A 21,575-nucleotide genomic window follows, 5' to 3' on the forward strand; every position below is an offset into this window, starting at 1 on the left:
TATTAATTAAAGAAAAACAGGATCATTTAAAAAACAAAATGTATATGTTTAATTGTTATTTTATTTGAATAGGCAGTGGTCCATAGGACCAATATCTGTAATTAAAATGTTTGTTTTGAAACATTCTCAAAGAGGAACAGGTTTTTACGAGACTACTTATCTTTGTGGAATGATTACCACAATCACTGATATGGTGGTGAAGTATGATTGTTTTGGGCCAAATTACGGTGAAAAAACATTTCTACATACCACTACAATTTGGTATTTGAAGGTACAACCAAACACCCATTTCATGTACCTTCGATTTAATACATCAGAAAAAGCAATTTTGTGTTCGCAAATGGCCTGGTTTCTCAGACCAGCCTGCTTGCACCTGCAACTAGGGTTCATACATCTTGTACGTGGGCAGCGTTTTTTAGTAGAAAGTAAATAGATTATGCATTGCACAAAAATGAAGTGCTTCAAACAAACACATACTTTGTATGCACAGAGAAGAGGTGGAATACATGTAAGACTGAGGACACAGGTTAAATGAGGAATAGATTGACTGCATTTCTGCCCACTTTTCTATGCAATTTCTGTAGTGCGATCGAAGGAAGCACCAAACTGTAAAACAAAGTTGTCAATTGCTTTCATAGTCCATTCCCTTTGTTTGGTGAAAGGAAGAGCCAGATTCCAAAATAAATCAATGCTTTTTCAGACATTTCCCATACGGAATACCGAGCCCTGTATAAAAATGCATTTACTCTCAGGTTTTGAGCAGTGACATTGTAATGCTGTTAAAGTGTAAGATCCAAGCGAACACTGACTCTGTCAATGATGATCCAAAGGGGTTTTATGAAAAGTCCCAGCTACAAACACAAGAACCAAAACAGGCCAAGGGGACACCTGGATTTGAACCAGGGACCTCTTGATCTGCAGTCAAATGCTCTACCACTGAGCTATATCCCCACCTGTTTGTGAGAGTCGGAATGAAAATATATCAGTACCTCATGAAAGAGTGTGAGCATCATGCTCAGTTGGGCCGGAAAGTACAAGCTTGAAACTGTGGAACAGGAGAAGTAGTTCTTAATATTATTTATTGAAGGAAAACGGGATCGTTTAAAAAAAATATTTATATGTTTCATTGTTATTTTATTTGAACAGGCAGTGGTCCATAGGACCAATGCCTATACATAAAATGCTTGTTTTGAAACATTCTCAAAGGGGAAGAGGTTTTTACGGGACGCCTTATCCTTTCGCGGATTGGTTACCACAATCACCGAGATGGTGGTGAAGTATGATTGTTTTGGGCCAAATGATGGACGAAAAACATTTCTACATACCACTGCAATTTGGTATTTGGAAGGTACACCCAAACGTCCTTTTCAAGTACCATCAATTTAATATATCAGAAAAGGCCATTTTGTGTTCGAAAATGGCCTGAGTCTTCGAGCCAGCCTTTTTTCATCTGCAACGAGGGTTCATACATTTTGCACGTAGGCAGAGGTTTTAAGGAGAAATTAAATAGTTTCTACGTTGCACAAGAATGAAGTGCTTTAAACAAACACATATTTTGTATGCACAGAGGAGAGGAGGAATATATGTAAGACTGAGGACACAGGTTAAATGAGAAATAGATTGACTGCAGCGCTGCCGAGTATACTATGCCATTTCTTTAGTGCGCTACAAGGAAGCACCAAACTGTATAACAAAGTTTTCAATTGTTTTCATAGTGATTCTCTTTGCTTGAAGCTGTGAAAGGAAGAGCCGAAATCCAAAATAAATCAATGATGTTTCAGAAAGTTCCCACGCCCTGTGTAAAAATGCCTTTATTCCCAGGTTTTGAGCAGTGACACTGTAATGCTAATAAAGTATAAGATCCAACTGAACACTGACTCTGTCAATGGTGATCCATAGGGACTTTATGAAAGATCCCAGCTACAAACACCAAAACCAAAATAGGTTTAGGGGACACCCGGATTTGAACCAGGGACCTCTTGATCTGCAGTCAAATGCTCTACCACTGAGCTATATCCCCAACTGTTTTCATAGATCAGAATGACAATATATCAGTACATCATGAAAGAGTGAGAGGCTCAAGCTCAGTTGGGCCACAAAGTACGAGCTTGAAACTGTGGAAAAGGAGAAGTAGTTCTTAATATTATTAATTAAAGGAAATCAGGATCATTTAAAAAACAAAATGTATATGTTTAATTGTTATTTTATTTGAATAGGCAGTGGTCCATAGGACCAATATCTGTAATTAAAATGTTTGTTTTGAAACATTCTCAAAGGGGAAGAGGTTTTTACGAGACTACTTATCTTTGTGGATTGATTACCACAATCACTGATATGGTGGTGAAGTATGATTGTTTTGGGCCAAATTACGGTGAAAAAACATTTCTGCATACCACTACAATTTGGTATTTGAAGGTACAACCAAACACCCCTTTCATGTACCTTCGATTTAATACATCAGAAAAAGCTATTTTGTGTTCGCAAATGGCCTGGTTTCTCAGACCAGCCTGCTTGCATTGTGGTAAATATTTAATTACCGATACTATTTTTGATGCGGTAAAATCTAGTAAGAATAACTCAGTAAAATAAGAGGCAGAATCCGTGGTATTAGAGGTTCTGAAAGGGCTTTATTCCTCTACAAAGGAATTACAGTTCGAACTGCAGGCTTCATATTCCATCACCACGGGGGTTCAGGAAGGGAAGGCAATACATTATTGACAGGTAATCATTTTTATAAGAAATGCATTACAGTGAAACAGATGCAGGAGGCGTAACAGTTGATAAGATAGATAAAAATATGCATACGTAACTAAAAAAGGCGGACATATAGGCGTAACTTAGAAAACGTCATTATACATGATGTCACAAGTGGGTGGATCCATAAGAGAATCCTGCAATGTCAGCAGAAATACTTGGCAGAGATGCGCGCGCAGCCGCATGACGTGTGATTGACGTGCAACTAGAGGGTGAAGGGGACTTGACATTTAGCTCTACATGTGGAGACAGAAGTCTGGGGGGTCAAGTCAACCTAATCCCAAATCATATCTAATATCCTATGTTTAAAGAACTGTGTTATCCAAAAGGAAAGGTCTCTCGGACGAAATCTATTCTATACTGACTGTGAGTGCGTGTACAAGCGTCTAAGTGTCTACATGAGATGCGAGGGGGCAGAAATCTTTCATGGTAACAGAGCTATGAATTACTTGCATGAGGACAGAGAAGCCGGGCCCCTTGCTCGGTAGCTGAAAGAATGTTTACCTAAACTACTAGACAGGAATGCATTGGATGAGGAGCGGAGCAGATAATCTTGAAGGTGAAATACAGTTTTTGGCAGGCAAACAGGCTGAGTCAGGCACCGTTAGCCGCGCAGGGAGTAGGACAAAGTTCATGGATACAGATGCGAGCTCAGACTGGAGCTGTCGAAGGTAGAAGGCAGGAAAAGGCTTGATGGCAGAATTCAGGGCCTACTCGCCTGAACTGCAAAATGGAGTAAATGAGCCATATAAAGTCGGTGGCCTTTCATACTTAGGAATGGAATATCCGGCCCATTCATGGCGGATCTGAAAGAGGACATGTTGACGGTGGACGCACATATGTTTGCGTCTTCATAACTGGAACTGGAGGGAACATACATGTACTTGTAGCATATACATGGAGCCGTTGGGGTCTAAGATAGGGGACATAACTGATCACAAAATTCATATTTCCTCATTCCCTCCTTGTCCCCTACGGACCCTCAGGAGATATCAATATTCATCAATCCATCGATCTGTTCATATAGCATCATTTGTTCTTATTCTTCTTGCGGGATCTTGAGCGAAAACTTGGAGGTGGAATACACGATGTGGCACACAGACCACAAATCGCTGGTCCACATTGTAGACATAAGCAGCAACTGAATAGTATGAGAAAGCCAATACCTAGGAAGGATAGGATCCTCCATCCCCAGGCTGACAACACGCTCCAGAACCAACCGGACCAAGTCCAGGTGCCTGGACTCTGGTGTATCTGGCTTACAATCTTATGAAGGCGAGTTATGGCTTTATATACAGATGGCGAATTTTCTGGTATGAAAACGCAGCAACTTGATCCGATGACCCTACAAGCTCCGCCCCTATCGGCCAGGATGACGTCAAGGACAAGACGATTTTGAAGAACAACAATCCGCATCGCAGACTGCTCCTCTGTTAAGTTGCCTAAGGCGGAAGTAGTTTCATTTACTACTGCTTCAAGGGTTCTAGTTAATCTACGTATCAGCTTACTATTAGTGACTGTACCAATATAGGGAAAGAAACCTTTATTGAAATCTGTATATTGTTCCCATGCCGTTTCAGTGTAATCGACAATCGGGAGATCTCTCTGTTGTCTATTGTGTACTAAATGGGTATTTCTGTGATAATCAGGAGGGGCTAGGAAAACAGGTGGCAGAAGGAATGCGATGTAACAGGTACCATCCCAATCTAGAGGTAGACGTATATATGCAGTCTGACCACATACGAAGTAGGAATGACGGGAAGCTCTAAATGTAGACTTGCCTTGATCACTGAATTCTATTACAGTGGTGCATTTACTATGGCCCATATGTATTGAACCATTCTTTCTTACACATAATTCACCTTTAACTGGAAATACTAACATAGCGGGCAAAATTGGTGCAGCTTCGGATTCAACATTCAGGATCATGAGGTTAAGTGTAAAATTACCTAATCCATATACTTCATTTTCTAGATCAGTTCCTGTTCTTTTGGGAAGTCCCTCCTTGTTAGGGTAGCAGACTTTAAGTAAAACTAGGTTCAGGTTTCCCCATACCCAATTGTCTTGATAAACTACTGAATTTGAATCTAAGGAATTAATCAAACTAAACCATGCTCCACAGGAGCCATTGTGTGTGAACGGATATGGAAAGAGAGGCAGAACTCCCTTATAATTCTGATAGGGAGGGAGTCGGCCACATATCCAACAATTGGTGGCATTGCTGGTCTGATGGGAATGATGTAACATACTAATGAAAGTGTTGTTGCGCAGCGCAAATCTATAGGACAACGCATGCGGGGGTAATTCGCTAAAAGAATGTTCAGCAGTAACATTGTAAGCACGTTTAGAAATAGGGTAATACATATGAAGCAATACACAAGTTATGATGATCAGAAAACTTAGAAAAAACAAGATTAATAATGTTACTGTGCAGTGACTACGAAGTGATTTACAATACGCATGCTTTTTAAGCTGCATCTGTCGATTTCTTTCTCTATTCCGGTCTAGAGGATACATGTCAGAGACAAATTCAACCGATTCACCTTGGAGAGGACTTAAACAATCAAATTGTCTGACTTGCTAGACCTTAATTTCAGTTTATAGAGTTCTGTTTCCGATGGTTCAACCAAGGGGAGCTTTGAATCAATCTGTGAAGGAATGCAAGGCTGAGTGTTCACATCGGACGGTAGTCCATAAAATTTCTTGATATGACTCGAGTGTAACCACCCTTTACGGCCCTCGATCTTCACGGCTGTCCTTGTTGTTAGCAGAACGAGTTTAGGCGATTTCCACCTAGGCTCCAGTTGGGTCTTCCGGTCGAAATTCCGCACCAGAACCAGGTCACCTGGAACCACGTCATGGGGCTTTACCTCTGTGTTATCGGGAAAGGCTGCAGCTACCTGTGAACGACAAGATTGTAGTGCAGACATCAAGGAAGCCAGGTAATCTGTCAGCATATTACAGTCAACATCAGTTATTTTACGGGGTATAGGCGTCCCCCACATATTTGGTGGTCTACCGAAGATCACCTGTTCGAGAATGTGCTACCATTCTCATGTAAAAGAGTGCAACTGGTAAGGCTACTACCCAATCAACACCTTTTTCTCTACATATTTTGTACAATCTAATTTTCAGAGTTTGATTATGGCGTTCCACGAGACCTGCTGCCTCGGGATGTCGGACACAGTGGAATTTCCATTGGTAACCTAACAAAAGTGAAACGTGTTTCATCAATTCGGATGAGAACGGCTGGCCGTTATCTGAGTAGACAACACGTGGTAAACCGTACCGTGGGAAGAATTCTCGAACTAACTGTTTGGCAGTAGTCGGGGCAGTGTAATCTGAAACCGGGTAGGCTTCTGTCCAACGGGAAAGAGCACAGACAACTACGAGAACATATTTAAATCCTCGACATCGTTCCATCTGGATATAATCCATCTGGAGGACTTCAAAAGGGTGATCAGGAGGTTGAAATCCACCCTGTTCTACGGGGATGCTTTTACCTGGGTTAAACTGACAACAGATCATACAGGTACGAACTTTTTGTTTAGCTGCTGCTCGTAAATGTTTGTTGAACCAAATGTGTTGAATGCTGTCGAGCATAGCTTTTTCTCCTAGGTGCGCTGGACTATGTATTGTGTTAATGATGACTTGAACCATGGAATCGGGAACAAACCATATAGATTTTTCCTTCGTCATCCATCCTTGATCCATTTGGATCCCTCCTAATTCAGTCCATTTCTTTATTTCTTCTGGTGTAGCATGTGTCTGTATGTCAATTATATCAAGAGCGGGATCCTTAACTGTCATGCAATGTGTTAGTGTCGGAACTATTGTCTTTGTTGTGTCAGTTGTGTGAGTTTGAGCAGTCTGTTTAGCTGTTCTGTCAGCTAGGTCATTACCTTGAGAAATAATATCGGTAACTTTCGTATGGGCTTTGCATTTCATAATCGATGTTGCAGTGGGTAGATGAATTGCATCTAATAAAGCATGAATGAGGGGTCCGTGCTGGATGTGGGCACCGTGAGAAGTTAAATAACCTCTCTCTCGCCACAGCACGCCGAAGTCATGAACGACTCCGAATGCATAACGTGAATCTGTGTATATGTTGACTTTCTTATTTGTGGCTTGGATACAGGCTTGTGTCAGAGCGATGAGCTCTGCTGCTTGAGCTGACAAAGTATTTATACAATTTGTTTCGATGACTTCAGTGTCTGTTGTGACTGCATAAGCGGCCACTAACTCTCCTGTACTTGTTCTCATGCATGAACCATCTACATACAACGTCAGGTCTGGATCTGACAATGGGACATCTGTCAAGTCTTGTCTGGGCTTCGTCGTGATAGTAATGACTTCAATACAATCATGTGCTAATGGGTCTGTTCCATTTACTGGCAAAAGTGTAGCAGGATTTAATGTATTACAACGTCTGATTTCTATGTGTGGCTGGAACAATGTCAATTCGTAACCAGTAAGTCTTGCTATAGTCAAGTGTTGTGTTTGCGTTCGGTTCAGAAGAACCTCTACTGCATGCGGTACTTGTACTGTCAATGGATGTCCTAACACTATGGCATCGCTTTGTCTGATTGCTAAAGCTGTTGCTGCCACTGATTTCAGGCACGCAGGAAGAGCCTGAGCTACGGGATCTAATGTACTAGAAAAATAAGCACATGGTTTGTGTGATCCTGCTTGTTCCTGAGTGAGTACTGACAAGGCAGTACCTTCGCGTTCTGTAACAAAGAGTGTAAAATGTTTATTGTAACATGGTGTTGCTAAAACAGGTGCTTGACATAAAGCTTTCTTTAAGCTTTCAAAGGCTTGTGTATGTTCCTGAGTCCAAGGGAGGACAGTCGATGTTGCTGCCTCCTGTGTTGTCAACTGAATGAGTGGTTTTGCTAGAAATGCGTATTGAGGGATCCACTGCCTACAGTATGAAGTGAGGCCTATAAAAGCCCGCACCTCCTTTTGTGTCTTGGGTGTTGGCATGTTAGCAATTAACTGGATGCGATCGGGTGTAAGCTGTCTTCCCTCCTTGGACAGCGAGTGCCCAAGATAAACAACTTGCTGGACACAAAATTGCAGCTTAGAAGGGGACACCTTGTGCCCCTTTTCGGCCAGAAATTGTAAAACCGTCAGTGATGCTTTTTCACATTCAGGTTCGCTTCGAGCGGTGATCAGCAGATCATCGACATATTGAAGCAGAGCAGTGTTAACTGGCATGTGGATACTGTCAAGTTCTCGTTTCAGTGCTTGGCTATAGATGCTGGGGCTTTCTGTGAATCCTTGAGGTGCGCGTGTGAATTTAAAACTTCGTCCATTTAAACTGAATCCGAACAAGTATTGGCTTTCCGGATCTATTGGGACGCTGAAGAAGGCATTCTTGAGATCAATTACAGTAAAGAACGTTGCTTTGGAATCAATGGCTGTCAGTAATGAAGAGATGTCTGGGACCACGGGGTATTGTGGTACAATGCATTTATTTAATTCGCGCAGATCAATAACTAATCGATATACTGGCGGTGCCTTTGGATCAGTTCTTTTAAGAATCGGAATTATCGGGGAATTACATACATTGGAGTCGGTTTCCACAACCACTCCTTGGGCAATAAGCTCGTCAATGATTTGCAGTAAAGCCACTACAGCATCTGGTGGTAATTTGTATTGTCGCATTCGTGGTAGTACCACTCCTGCTTTTAGTGTGACTCGATATGGTGTAATGTTCATGCAACCAACATCAGTGGGGCCTTGTGCCCATAAATGTGTAGGTAAATTCTGCAGTCGGTGATCCATGTCTCTGGACACATAGTGCCCTTTGAAATCACGTAAAAATAATCTTACTCCTTCCGGAAAACAACATATTATAGCTCCTAGAGCTTTCAATGTTTTTATACCTAACAGATTTTCTGGACATGATTTAGTAAGCAATAGGTCTGTAGTTCGTGTCAATGGACCAACCGTGAGTGGAAGGGGTTGTGATACTTCATTAATGATAGGCTTTCCTGAAAATCCAAGGGAAATATTCTGTGAGCCTGAGAGGGGTGCCCCTGGAACTTCACTGCGTCGTATTGTTGTTCTGCTTGCCCCTGTATCAAGTAAAAACTTTCTGTCTTGGCCTAATAGTTCACTATGTACATAAGGTCCCTCTTGATCTACAGGAACCTCGATAAGGGGTAAGCCAACTTCCCTCTCTAGGCTGTTTCATGTGTATCGTTGATAATCGGGATAATCTGCTTGTGCATACTGATACATCTGTTGCGTTGTTGCTTGTGTGGCAGCAATAGGCTGCTGCTGTGATGTAACTACGATCCGTTGTGGAGCTGCCTGTTGTGGAGCTGGCATGGACTGTTGTGGAGCTGGCATGGACTGTGCATGCTGAGGGGCTCGTTGTTGGTTCTGATCCTGTCTAGGTGGACGTGGTCTTTCCTGTGTTTTACCTGTGGCGATATTATGTTTTAGAACTGCACAATCGTGTATATAATGACCTGGCTGTTTACAATAGTTGCATGTCCCTTTTACAGGACCCGCTGAATCACTGGACTGTGTCATACCCTTTCTATGACCGTCAACTGGAACTGACTGGGCAACAAGCATTTTCATTTTCGTGTCTTTCATACGTCTTTGTTCATGTTCTTGTTCCTCTCTAATTCTATTGTGGTGATATTGTAACATTTGTAACATTTGTGACGGGGTGTTACCTTGCCAGGTACTCTCGAATTTCAATACTCTATTCTTAACTTGGGGCAGGGAATTTTCAACTAATTTTGTCACAAACAGATGTGGATATGACTCGCTACTTGCTTTTATGCCACTGTTAATACCAAAACATTTTTCAAATCGGGAATAGAAATCACTAGTGTCTTCATCTTGTTTCTGTTTACAGGCTGAGATTGCATCCCAGTCTTCCTTTTTCGTACTTAATAAACGTGGCAGTACCTGCACTAGTAATCCTGGTAATGCTGTAGTCTTTTCCCCAAGCCCTGAACCTGCAGCTCGGGCTTTTTCTTCGTTTTCTAATGCTGTCCAGTCCATCTTTTGGTCTCCCACCTCCCAATCCTTTTCTTTGAGTTTTTCGTAAATGCCAGCAGGCATTAATACTTTTAATATTTTCATAATGTCAGGATAGGTATACTCTCCCATAAGTAACATGTCTTTGATCTCACGGTGGAAACCCGCTGGGTCTTTGTCATGGCTAGGTACTACTTTCTTCATTTCTAATAATTCAATTTTTGTTATGGGTGTGTATACAAACACGCGTTTAAACTCATTGTCATCACCTCTAATTGGGTGTACTTCGCGTAAGGGATTCTGTCTATCCATGTAATACGTCGTTCTTTCCTTGATGGGAATTGAGACATGTTCTGGGCATACGAAAACAATATACTGGTTTCGAAATTCTAGAATTTCTTTAATTAAATCAGTACCTGAACCTCTCCATCTATTCGTGAGTAATTCTGTCAATATGTCGGGTAGGGGACCAGGACCAGAGTGTTGGCTTTTGTATAATATAAGGAGTTGTTGAATCATGTATATACCAGCTAAACGCTGTTCGTCTGGGGTAAGGTTCAAAAACGTGTGTGCTAGCGCATCATCACTGTATTTTCCGGGACTGTCAGCCCATAGGACTGCTGACCTGGCTAATTCCTGTTCATCCATAGAATCAAGCATATGATACCCCCTTCGTTCTCGGAGTAATTTATCAGCGGCTTGGAATAAGTGTTCAGGAGACCTTATATTTATTATAGGGGTTTGGAAATTTCTGTTACTTTCTGGGCGTGTCGGACGTATCGGATCATTAAAGCCTCTAGTATTATTATGAGGTCTTCCTCTACCTACATAAGCCATCGTTTCTAATTGTCCTGCGGCTATTTCTGATTCTTGCTCCTCCTCTCCCTCTGATTCAATTCTGTCTGCTTCTCGTCTTTCTTTATGTATTCGTTCTACTTCCTTGCGGATCTTTCGATACATGGCGATTATACACGCCTGCCTATCATGTTTCTCGTCTGATATGTTCTGACCCCATTTGGCAAGTTTTTGCATGGTATCATGATCTGCCTCAGGCCTGTCTTGGTTCCTAATCACGCAGTTTATGAAAAAACGTAGTAGTTGTCTTTGTACATCCACTTTCTGGTATTCCATAGCTTTGTTAATACTTTCTGGGCCTCGCCCTGTTTGGACAAAGTGATATATATTGTCTAGGTGTTCAACCATTCCTGGTATCGTCATTAAATACAATGTAGCTCGTCGTATACGTAGTGATGACAGTAGCAGTCTGTCCTGCTTACCTGGCACTGGATCATATCTACAATCCACAAGATGCTCTTTAAACATGTCGGAAGTTGCTAGCTGGGGTGTACGTTGGAGTGCTAAATCTCTAAGGGTCTGTTTATTTCGCGGCGGTGTGGCAAACATGTCTGTCGTACCTCCTGTAGCACCACCTGAGGTGCTGGGCAAGAAAGGATTTGTTGGATGTAAAATAGAAATTGTAGATGCGGGAAAAGCGGTGGAAACGGACGGACCTGTGGGAATGGTCGTAGGAGTTTGTTGTTGCAGAGATACAGACGAATGATCTTGGCGTTGAACACCATCGTCATGCCGTGTGTGTGGTGTGGCATTAGCATACTCGGGAGCTACGTCATCTAAATAGGAGGAAAGGAAAACATCTTTTGCGGTTTTGGGATGCGTTTTGGGATGTGCTTTTGTCGGGAGCAATGGAGGTGGCAAGTCTTTCGGTATTTCCGGGGTAGCCTTAGGTAACCCTTCGGCCAGAAGAGGATACATACCATTCATAAGGGTGTTTCTTTGTCTGTCTACTTGTTCTGATTTTACTCGGGTACCTTCCTCAATTAATAGATTTTCTCGGGCTTTATTTGAATTCTCCTTACTTTTCTCTTCCTGTCTGAGTGCTTTTTCTGTACGTCTATATGATTCTTTACGCCATAATTCAATGGCATCTTTCTGTGACTGTCTGGCTTTCTTTTTCCATAATTCTTCTTCTACTCTCATGATGCAATCTGCATCCCAGGTCCCAGCTGCGGGCCACCTCTGGCTTTCTGGTAAATCCTTGGTGTAGTCCACCCATAAATCAAGAAATAATACGGCATCTAGGCCATGTTTATGAGACATGAAGTACCCTGGAGTGTCCCTAGGTGGAATGGGAACAGCTTCTTCGAGTACCCCTTTTCTAGTTTTGATCTGTCTTAATTTAGAAAAGAGCGGCATTTTTAGATCTGGTTACTTAATCTTGAACTCACTTAATATAATAAACACAATAATGAACAGTCATTCATACCACAATATGTAGAACGTATTCAAAACATTTAACATTTAACATTTAACGAACAATGATAACTAATAGGAAACTGGTTACTGGCATAATACTGAACACTAGATGATACTGAATTATATACAAGACTTACTAGATATACTGCTAAACAGTACAGATACACTGCTGAAACAGTGCAGACCGGATTTGTGTACCCAAACCCGTCTTGACCGGCACAGACTATGTGCACGTTTAAATGCCTCCCCGGCAATGGTACTCACCGGGTAGCACGGAACGGAAGGCCTCGGAACTGAACTGGACTGGACCGGACTGGACTCGACTCGACGCGGAACTTCGGAACCTGGCGGGCCTCTGTATACCTCGGATCTTGCTCTCTCAGCTAGGCTCTGGTCGGGATACTTCGCACTTCTCACCGCCTCGTCTGGGTGTTGATCGCAGCCTCAGTCACCCCCGCTTGGCAGGAGGGAGATACAGGAAATCCTGCGGGTACGCGTTGTTGTCCGTCCAGCTGTGGCAGGAGACCGGGCCTGCAACGCACCTCCGGCGCGTGAGATGAGAAAGTGTCCCTGTTCGGGCGCCAATTTATGTGGTAAATATTTAATTACCGATACTATTTTTGATGCGGTAAAATCTAGTAAGAATAACTCAGTAAAATAAGAGGCAGAATCCGTGGTATTAGAGGTTCTGAAAGGGCTTTATTCCTCTACAAAGGAATTACAGTTCGAACTGCAGGCTTCATATTCCATCACCACGGGGGTTCAGGAAGGGAAGGCAATACATTATTGACAGGTAATCATTTTTATAAGAAATGCATTACAGTGAAACAGATGCAGGAGGCGTAACAGTTGATAAGATAGATAAAAATATGCATACGTAACTAAAAAAGGCGGACATATAGGCGTAACTTAGAAAACGTCATTATACATGATGTCACAAGTGGGTGGATCCATAAGAGAATCCTGCAATGTCAGCAGAAATACTTGGCAGAGATGCGCGCGCAGCCGCATGACGTGTGATTGACGTGCAACTAGAGGGTGAAGGGGACTTGACATTTAGCTCTACATGTGGAGACAGAAGTCTGGGGGGTCAAGTCAACCTAATCCCAAATCATATCTAATATCCTATGTTTAAAGAACTGTGTTATCCAAAAGGAAAGGTCCCTCGGACGAAATCTATTCTATACTGACTGTGAGTGCGTGTACAAGCGTCTAAGTGTCTACATGAGATGCGAGGGGGCAGAAATCTTTCATGGTAACAGAGCTATGAATTACTTGCATGAGGACAGAGAAGCCGGGCCCCTTGCTCGGTAGCTGAAAGAATGTTTACCTAAACTACTAGACAGGAATGCATTGGATGAGGAGCGGAGCAGATAATCTTGAAGGTGAAATACAGTTTTTGGCAGGCAAACAGGCCGAGTCAGGCACCGTTAGCCGCGCAGGGAGTAGGACAAAGTTCATGGATACAGATGCGAGCTCAGACTGGAGCTGTCGAAGGTAGAAGGCAGGAAAAGGCTTGATGGCAGAATTCAGGGCCTACTCGCCTGAACTGCAAAATGGAGTAAATGAGCCATATAAAGTCGGTGGCCTTTCATACTTAGGAATGGAATATCCGGCCCATTCATGGCGGATCTGAAAGAGGACATGTTGACGGTGGACGCACATATGTTTGCGTCTTCATAACTGGAACTGGAGGGAACATACATGTACTTGTAGCATATACATGGAGCCGTTGGGGTCTAAGATAGGGGACATAACTGATCACAAAATTCATATTTCCTCAGCACCTGCAACTAGGGTTCGTACATCTTGTACGTGGGCAGCGTATTTTAGAAGAAAGTAAATAGATTATGCATTGCACAAAAATGAAGTGCTTCAAACAAACACATACTTTGTATGCACAGAGAAGAGGTGGAATACATGTAAGACTGAGGACACAGGTTAAATGAGGAATAGATTGACTGCATTGCTGCCCACTTTTCTATGCAATTTCTGTAGTGCGATTGAAGGAAGCACTAAACTGTAAAACAAAGTTGCCAATTGCTTTCATAGTCCATTCCCTTTGTTTGGTGCTGTGAAAGGAAGAGCCAGATTCCAAAATAAATCAATGCTTTTTCAGACATTTCCCATACGGAATACCGAGCCCTGTATAAAAATGCATTTACTCTCAGGTTTTGAGCAGTGACATTGTAATGCTGTTAAAGTGTAAGATCCAAGCGAACACTGACTCTGTCAATGATGATCCAAAGGGGTTTTATGAAAAGTCCCAGCTACAAACACAAGAACCAAAACAGGCCAAGGGGACACCGGGATGTGAACCAGGGACCTCTTGATCTGCAGTCAAATGCTCTACCACTGAGCTATATCCCCACCTGTTTGTGAGAGTCGGAATGAAAATATATCAGTACCTCATGAAAGACTGTGAGCATCATGCTCAGTTGGGCCGGAAAGTACAAGCTTGAAACTGTGGAACAGGAGAAGTAGTTCTTAATAATATTTATTGAAGGAAAACGGGATCGTTTAAAAAAAATATGTATATGTTTCATTGTTATTTTATTTGAACAGGCAGTGGTCCATAGGACCAATGCCTGTACATAAAATGCTTGTTTTGAAACATTCTCAAAGGGGAAGAGGTTTTTACGGGACGCCTTATCCTTTCGCGGATTGGTTACCACAATCACCGAGATGGTGGTGAAGTATGATTGTTTTGGGCCAAATGATGGACGAAAAACATTTCTACATACCACTGCAATTTGGAAGGTACACCCAAACGTCCCTTTCAAGTACCATCAATTTAATATATCAGAAAAGGCCATTTTGTGTTCGAAAATGGCCTGAGTCTTCGAGCCAGCCTTTTTTCATCTGCAACGAGGGTTCATACATTTTGCACGTAGGCAGAGGTTTTAAGGAGAAATTAAATAGTTTCTACGTTGCACAAGAATGAAGTGCTTTAAACAAACACATATTTTGTATGCACAGAGGAGAGGAGGAATATATGTAAGACTGAGGACACAGGTTAAATGAGAAATAGATTGACTGCAGCGCTGCCGAGTATACTATGCCATTTCTTTAGTGCGCTACAAGGAAGCACCAAACTGTATAACAAAGTTTTCAATTGTTTTCATAGTGATTCTCTTTGCTTGAAGCTGTGAAAGGAAGAGCCGGATTCCAAAATAAATCAATGATGTTTCAGATGGGGAGGAGCCTAGCGCTTGACCAAGATGGCCGCGTGAGCTTAGAGCTCCCGAGACCCTCGCGCCCTCCGTCGACTATCCTGTCTCTAATCCTGATGGTATGCATGGCATCGTGTTGCTGAGTTGGCAGGGAGGCGATTGATGCCACCCGTGGTCGGATCGCCCATCGGGAACTGGACTTACGCCTGGCGGAAGATTGCGGCCTGTCTCCCGGGGATGCCAGGGGCCAGAGTTGGCAGGAAGCCCGGCTCCTAGTTGATCAACAACGGCCAGGCGAGGCGTGAACGGTCGGACGGAGGTCCCCGCTCTTTCACTTTCGATTTCGTTTCCTTTGTCTGCCCGGACACTGGAGAGCTCAGGGTGGCTTTATTACCCCAAGGACGCTCGGCGGGCTACTCTGGCAGCATAAGGCAGAACTGTACACTCCTTCTTCCTCTCTCAGAGAGGGATCAGTCTTAACTGCACGGGCCTGCCCGGAGCCCATTATGTCGGGCAAGGCAGAAGGGGATCGGCTGAAGACTAAGTCTACCAGGCGGGGAACGTATACCCAAGCCAACAGCATGGACCGCTACGCGCTCCAGAAAGCATCACCGAGTGGATCGAGCCAGGCGCCGGAGGCCCAGAAGGAGGACTCGCCTGTGGCGCCGGAGCTCTCCCTTCAGGATGTCATGGGCGCGCTCGACGGGATGCAGACCTCGATGGGGAGACAGTTCGAGGCCCTGGCTCATAAGGTGGATGCCATCCTGGTGGATGTCAACCTGATCCGCTCGGACCTGGGCAAGACGAACGAGCGCGTTAAGAGCCTGGACCTTAAGACCACGGGCCTCACTGACGATGTTGCGGAGCTGCAGACCGAGGTCCGTAAGCTAAGGACCGAGAGTGACCTCGTCGCCCGCCGGCTGGAGGATTTCGAGAGCCGGGCCAGGCGCAACAACGTGCGCGTCATCGGGGTCCCGGAGTCCTCGGATGAGGCTTCGGTGGACCTGCTCGTTGAGGATTTGGTCCTTAATCATCTAAAGCCGAGGGGCCTTGGAAAGTTCTTTGCTGTGGAAAGGGCCCATAGGGTGCCGGGTGGGCGGCCCAAGGCGGGTGCCCCGCCAAGGCCGATTGTCGCCCGGCTCTTCCATTTCCGAGATCGGGACGCCATCCTGCAAGCATCGAGGGTGACGGGCCCAGTTCCCTTCCAGAATGCGTCGGTTAATTTTTATCCGGACTTCACCCAGCAGGTGCAGAGACAGAGACAGAGCTTCCTGGGGGTGAAGCGGAGGCTTCGGGAACTGGATCTGAAGTATGCCATGCTTTTCCCTGCCAAACTACGGGTGGTGCACGAAGATCGGACATTCTTCTTTGACTCTCCTGTTATGGCCGACGAATGGCTGGACGCTTTGCCCCGGCGAAGGACGGGTGACGACACGGCCGAGCATGGAGACAGTGGCCGGGATGGACAGGGCTGATATCTCCGTGCCGACCTGACTTGTTTTGGCTACACTTGGGAACTTGAAATGAGTGCAGTAACTGTGGAGGGCTGCGGGAGGATGAGGGGTGCTCTTTTCCTCCCTTGGGGTACTTTTTGTAGATTTTTTTGGTTTTGTGGGGCGACAGGCACACTGCAAGTTGGGGGGGCTTTGTAAGCTGCAGCAGGGGTGCAGGGTGGGGGGAGTTGCGGGGATTTGGAGTTTGTTGTTGGGGGGTTTATTTCTGCAAGGCATGATGATTATCCTCAGGGCTGTTCCATGGTGGCTCCTCGGGTGTGGGGTGGGCCTCTTTCCGTTTGAGGATGGGGGGTAGAGGCTTAACTGTTATAAGCTGGAATGTTAATGGTTTGGGGGATCGCATCAAGAGGGGGATTGTTTTGCAATTTTTGAAACGCTCAATGCCTGAGGTTGCCCTGCTGCAGGAGACGCATCTCATAGGTAATACGTGCTATGCCTTGAATAGGAAGGGGTATAAATTCGTTGCACACTCGGGATTCTCTTCTGGGTCCAGGGGTGTGGGTATCCTGGTTAGAGCATCGTTGCCTTTTGAGGTGGACTCCACCATTGTTGACGATAGGGGGAGGTTTGTGGCGGTAGCGGGGCGGTGGGAAGGAAGAATTTTGGTTTTGGTTTCGGTCTATGTCCCGCCTGCCCTGCAGGCCTCCACATTTGCTGATCTGGGCAGGGCTTTGCTGACTCTCCCGGGGGGTATGCTGGTAGTGGGAGGGGATATCAACGCTGTAGGCTCCGGACTGTTGGATAGATACCCGCCCAGGGATACAGCGGGGGCTCAGAAATGGCTTCCAGATTTCCTGGACACGTTTGGTCTTATAGACTGCTGGAGGCTCCGGCACCCCACACAGAGTCAATACACATTTCACTCCGGTGCGCATGGTAGCCTCTCCAGGATTGACTACCTGCTCACTCTGTCCGCACACGCCTCGTTGGTGTCCGAGGCGAGGCACATGGCACGCGGTATCTCTGACCACTCACCAGTGTGGATCCGGCTGGATCTAGGTCGGGAGGGAGGAGGGAGGGTGGCCCCCATTAACCCATGGTACTTCCGAGACCCCAAGATGCGCAGCGCCCTGGTAAAGAAGGTAGATAGTTACTTCAAGGAAAATCTGGGTACCGTGGACTTGGCGGTGTCGCTGTGGGAAGTTTTTAAGACCGTGCTCCGGGGGGAAGCCCTCTCCCTGGTGGTGGCTGCCAAGAGTCGGAGGGATGGTGAGGTACGGCAGGTAGAGGAGGAGATCGCGGCCCTTGAAGGGGCTATGGAGGAGGGGGTTACAGAGTCCTCGCTGCATGAGCTTTGCCTGAAGCAGACGGAGTATAGGGACCTGGTGACGGACGCCGCTAAGACCCTCAGTAGGGAACAACAGGGCCGCCTGTATGACGTTGGTGATAAGGCAGGGAAACTCCTGGCGTGGTTGGACAGGAAAGAACGGGTCAATAGAGTGGTGCCGGAGTTGATGGGTGAGAAAGGGGAGGCGATTGTGGAACCTGAGGGGATTGTGAAGTGTTTCGCGGAGTACTTTCGTGGGGTTTATTCCTCTGTGTCGGACAGGCCGCCCGAGGACTCGGCTGATCTCCTCCGTGATATCGAGTTGCCCTGCCTCTCTGACATAGATAGGGACGATTTGGATGGTGATATAACGGTCGACGAGGTGGTGGGGGCTATTCGCGCGTTACACTCGGGTAAGGCCTCTGGACCGAACGGATTGCCGATAGATCTGTATAAGCTGTTCCCGGATAGGGTCGCCCCTCACCTGCGCGCCATGTTTTTGGAGGCGCGGGGGGATGGGATCCTTCCGTTGGATCAGCGGCTGGCGTCGATCGTGGTCATACATAAAGAGGGTAAGCCTCGGGATAGGTGCGCCTCCTATCGGCCCATTTCGCTCCTCAACGCTGAGCCGAAAATTCTGGCTAAACTCCTGGCGACCCGTTTGATTAGAGTACTTGGCGACTTGGTCCACCCGGATCAATCCGGCTTCATCCCGCACCGAAACACGGCACTAAACCTTAGGCGTCTTCATGGCGTCATCGCCAGGGCGGACACGCTGCAGGAACCGGCGATTGTGGCATCTCTTGATGCCACGATGGCCTTCGACACGGTGGAATGGGCATACTTATGGGCCGTGCTGGCCAAGTTTGGTTTTGGTCGCGGTTTTGTGAGTTGGGTTAGGTTGCTGTACGAGGGGCCGCTAGCGAATGTGGTGGTGAATGGTCGGGCATCTACTCCGTTTCAGCTTGGTAGGGGTACTCGGCAGGGTTGCCCCCTGTCGCCTCTGTTGTTCGCCCTCGCCCTTGAACCGTTGGCTGCGTGGATACGTTGGCACCCGGAAATACGGGGCCTCCGGTGGTCGCCTGATCACGAGGACCGTATCTCGCTCTACGCCGATGATATCCTGTTGTATCTGGCCTCACCTAAGAAGTCGCTTATTGTGGTCTGTGACGTACTTGCATCATTCGGAAGGAACTCGGGGCTCGTAATTAATTGGGGCAAATCGTACTTGTACGTTCTTAGTGGCGAGGTCCCACCGATCCCTAGAACGTGTGCGATACAGGTCGCCCAGCAGGGTTTCGTGTACTTGGGGATCTTTATATCCATGGACCCTGCTGTGCGCTATGAGAAGAATCTGCTCCCCCCCCTGGCACGCTTGAGGCGCGATGTTGAAGTTGGCGGAGGCTGCCGCTCTCCCTTGTTGGGCGTGCGGCCCTGTTCAAAATGATGTCTCTTCCCCGCTTCCTCTACGCCCTCCAGAACACCTTGGACTGGGTACCGGCCAAATACTTTCGGGAGGTCGAAGGCCTCCAACGGACGTTGCTGTGGGATGGGCGGCCGCGAATAGCTATTGCAAAATTGACGCTCCCATGGTATGATAGGGGCATTGCGCTCCCAGACATCCGACGGTACTACTGGGCCACGCAGCTGACCGCGATCAACCATGGGTTTTATGGCCCCGCCCTCAGCCCTGGATATGCCATGGACAGGTGGTTGCTACGTGGTGGCAACTACTACAGGGCGTTGTATTCGCGGTCCCTGGACTCGTCCCTCACGGGGCCCACGGGTGTGGCGGTGCGCGTGTGGAAGATGGCGACTGACTCGTTGGGCTGGAAGGACAGGCTCACCCTCGCTACCCCATTGTTTGAATCGGAGAGGTTGGGAAGGCTCTGGCACACGAAGGGATTTGACAAGTGGGACCTGATAGGTATATCCAAAGTGGGAGATGTGCTGCATAAGGGGAGGGTGAAGTCCTTTGAGAAGTTGCAGACTGAGTATGAGCTGGGGCCCTCCGAGTATTTCAGGTATATCCAGCTGCGCCACGCCCTCCGATCAGTCCTCGTGGAGGGTGAGAAGGTGCCGGAGTCCTCTCCCCTTGAGGACCGGGTCCTTGATGGTCACATGCCCGAGAGCACGATCTCGCTCATATACAAGAAATTGATTAACGTCCGGGCAGACATGCTTTTGGGGCTGAGAGAACAGTGGACTAGGGATGGCCTTGAGTTGGATAATGAGGACTGGCAGTCAGCGGTTTCTTCCCCTAAGGAAGTTGCGATCCCGTCGCGTCTGAGGCTGGTGCAGCTTAAAATACTGCACCGGGTCTATGTGACGGGGCCGCGGCTGGTCCACATGGGATTCTCGGAGGACGGCCTGTGCAGGAGGGGATGTGGTTTGGTGGGTACTTTCCTTCACATCATTTGGGAATGTGGTGTCATTGTGGAGTTCTGGAGGAGAGTCCATGCAGTTATGGGGGAGGTGACGGGCCTTGCTGTGCAGCCGGAGGCGCGGTGTTGCCTCCTGAACGTCTGGGGGCCCACTGACCTTGATGAGCCGCAGACCCAATGGGTGACCCTGGGTAACATGGTCGCTAAAAGGGATATTGCGCGTCTGTGGGGCTCCTCGGGGCCCCCTACACTGACCGCGTGGAAAGAGAACATGGACTGGAGCATGTTTAGGGAGAAGACGGTCTATTGCTCCAGAGGTCACCCCCGGAAATGGCACGCCATCTGGGGGCGGTGGAACCAATACAGGGGGGGAATATGTCTTGCCCCTGATCTGGACCCGCCCGAGGAACAGCTTTCCCCCTGACCCTCTTTCCAGCATAGTTCGGTTTTAGGTACCGTTTTGGGCCTCTGCTGTCCCCCTTCTTCCTCCGTACATTGTCTTGTAATTAGTAGAAGAGTGGGGTCCGGCCTCCCCTGGGGGCTTTCACCATGGGTTTTCAATGTTTCTGCCTTGCTGGGGTTTGTTGTGAGTTTTTCTGTGTTTATTTAAAATTGGACCTTTGCACTAATCCTTGTACTGTACTGGGGACAAATCACTGTATCTGACTTTCCATGCTGCCGAACCCTCGGGCTGTCGGCTGAATAGCTGTGTCCTGATTTTTGAAATAAAGGTTTTCCAAAAAAAAAAAAAAAAAAAAAAAATGATGTTTCAGAAAGTTCCCACGCCCTGTGTAAAAATGCATTTATTCCCAGGTTTTGAGCAATGACACTGTAATGCTAATAAAGTATAAGATCCAACTGAACACTGACTCTGTCAATGGTGATCCATAGGGACTTTATGAAAGATCCCAGCTACAAACACCAAAACCAAAATAGGTTTAGGGGACACCCGGATTTGAACCAGGGACCTCTTGATCTGCAGTCAAATGCTCTACCACTGAGCTATATCCCCAACTGTTTTCAAAGATCAGAATGACAATATATCAGTACATCATGAAAGAGTGAGAGGCTCAAGCTCAGTTGGGCCACAAAGTACGAGCTTGAAACTGTGGAAAAGGAGAAGTAGTTCTTAATATTATTAATTAAAGGAAAACAGGATCATTTAAAAAACAAAATGTATATGTTTAATTGTTATTTTATTTGA

General features: G+C 46.2%; 3 non-coding genes across 3 annotated transcripts; all 3 read right to left on the bottom strand.

Annotated features, from left to right (window-relative positions):
- Positions 1 to 879: 879 nt before the first annotated feature.
- Positions 880 to 951, bottom strand: TRNAC-GCA (transfer RNA cysteine (anticodon GCA)). Its single transcript has one exon. It is a non-coding gene; the product is annotated as a tRNA-Cys (tRNA).
- Positions 952 to 1,948: 997 nt separating this feature from the next.
- On the bottom strand, positions 1,949 to 2,020 carry TRNAC-GCA (transfer RNA cysteine (anticodon GCA)). Its single transcript has one exon. It is a non-coding gene; the product is annotated as a tRNA-Cys (tRNA).
- Positions 2,021 to 21,311: 19,291 nt separating this feature from the next.
- TRNAC-GCA (transfer RNA cysteine (anticodon GCA)) lies at positions 21,312 to 21,383 on the bottom strand. The gene has a single exon. It is a non-coding gene; the product is annotated as a tRNA-Cys (tRNA).
- Between the last annotated feature and the right edge of the window lie 192 nt (positions 21,384 to 21,575).

The sequence above is a fragment of the Triturus cristatus genome, chromosome 4_1, assembly GCF_964204655.1.
Source record: "Triturus cristatus chromosome 4_1, aTriCri1.1, whole genome shotgun sequence".
In the NCBI taxonomy this organism is placed as follows: domain Eukaryota; kingdom Metazoa; phylum Chordata; class Amphibia; order Caudata; family Salamandridae; genus Triturus; species Triturus cristatus.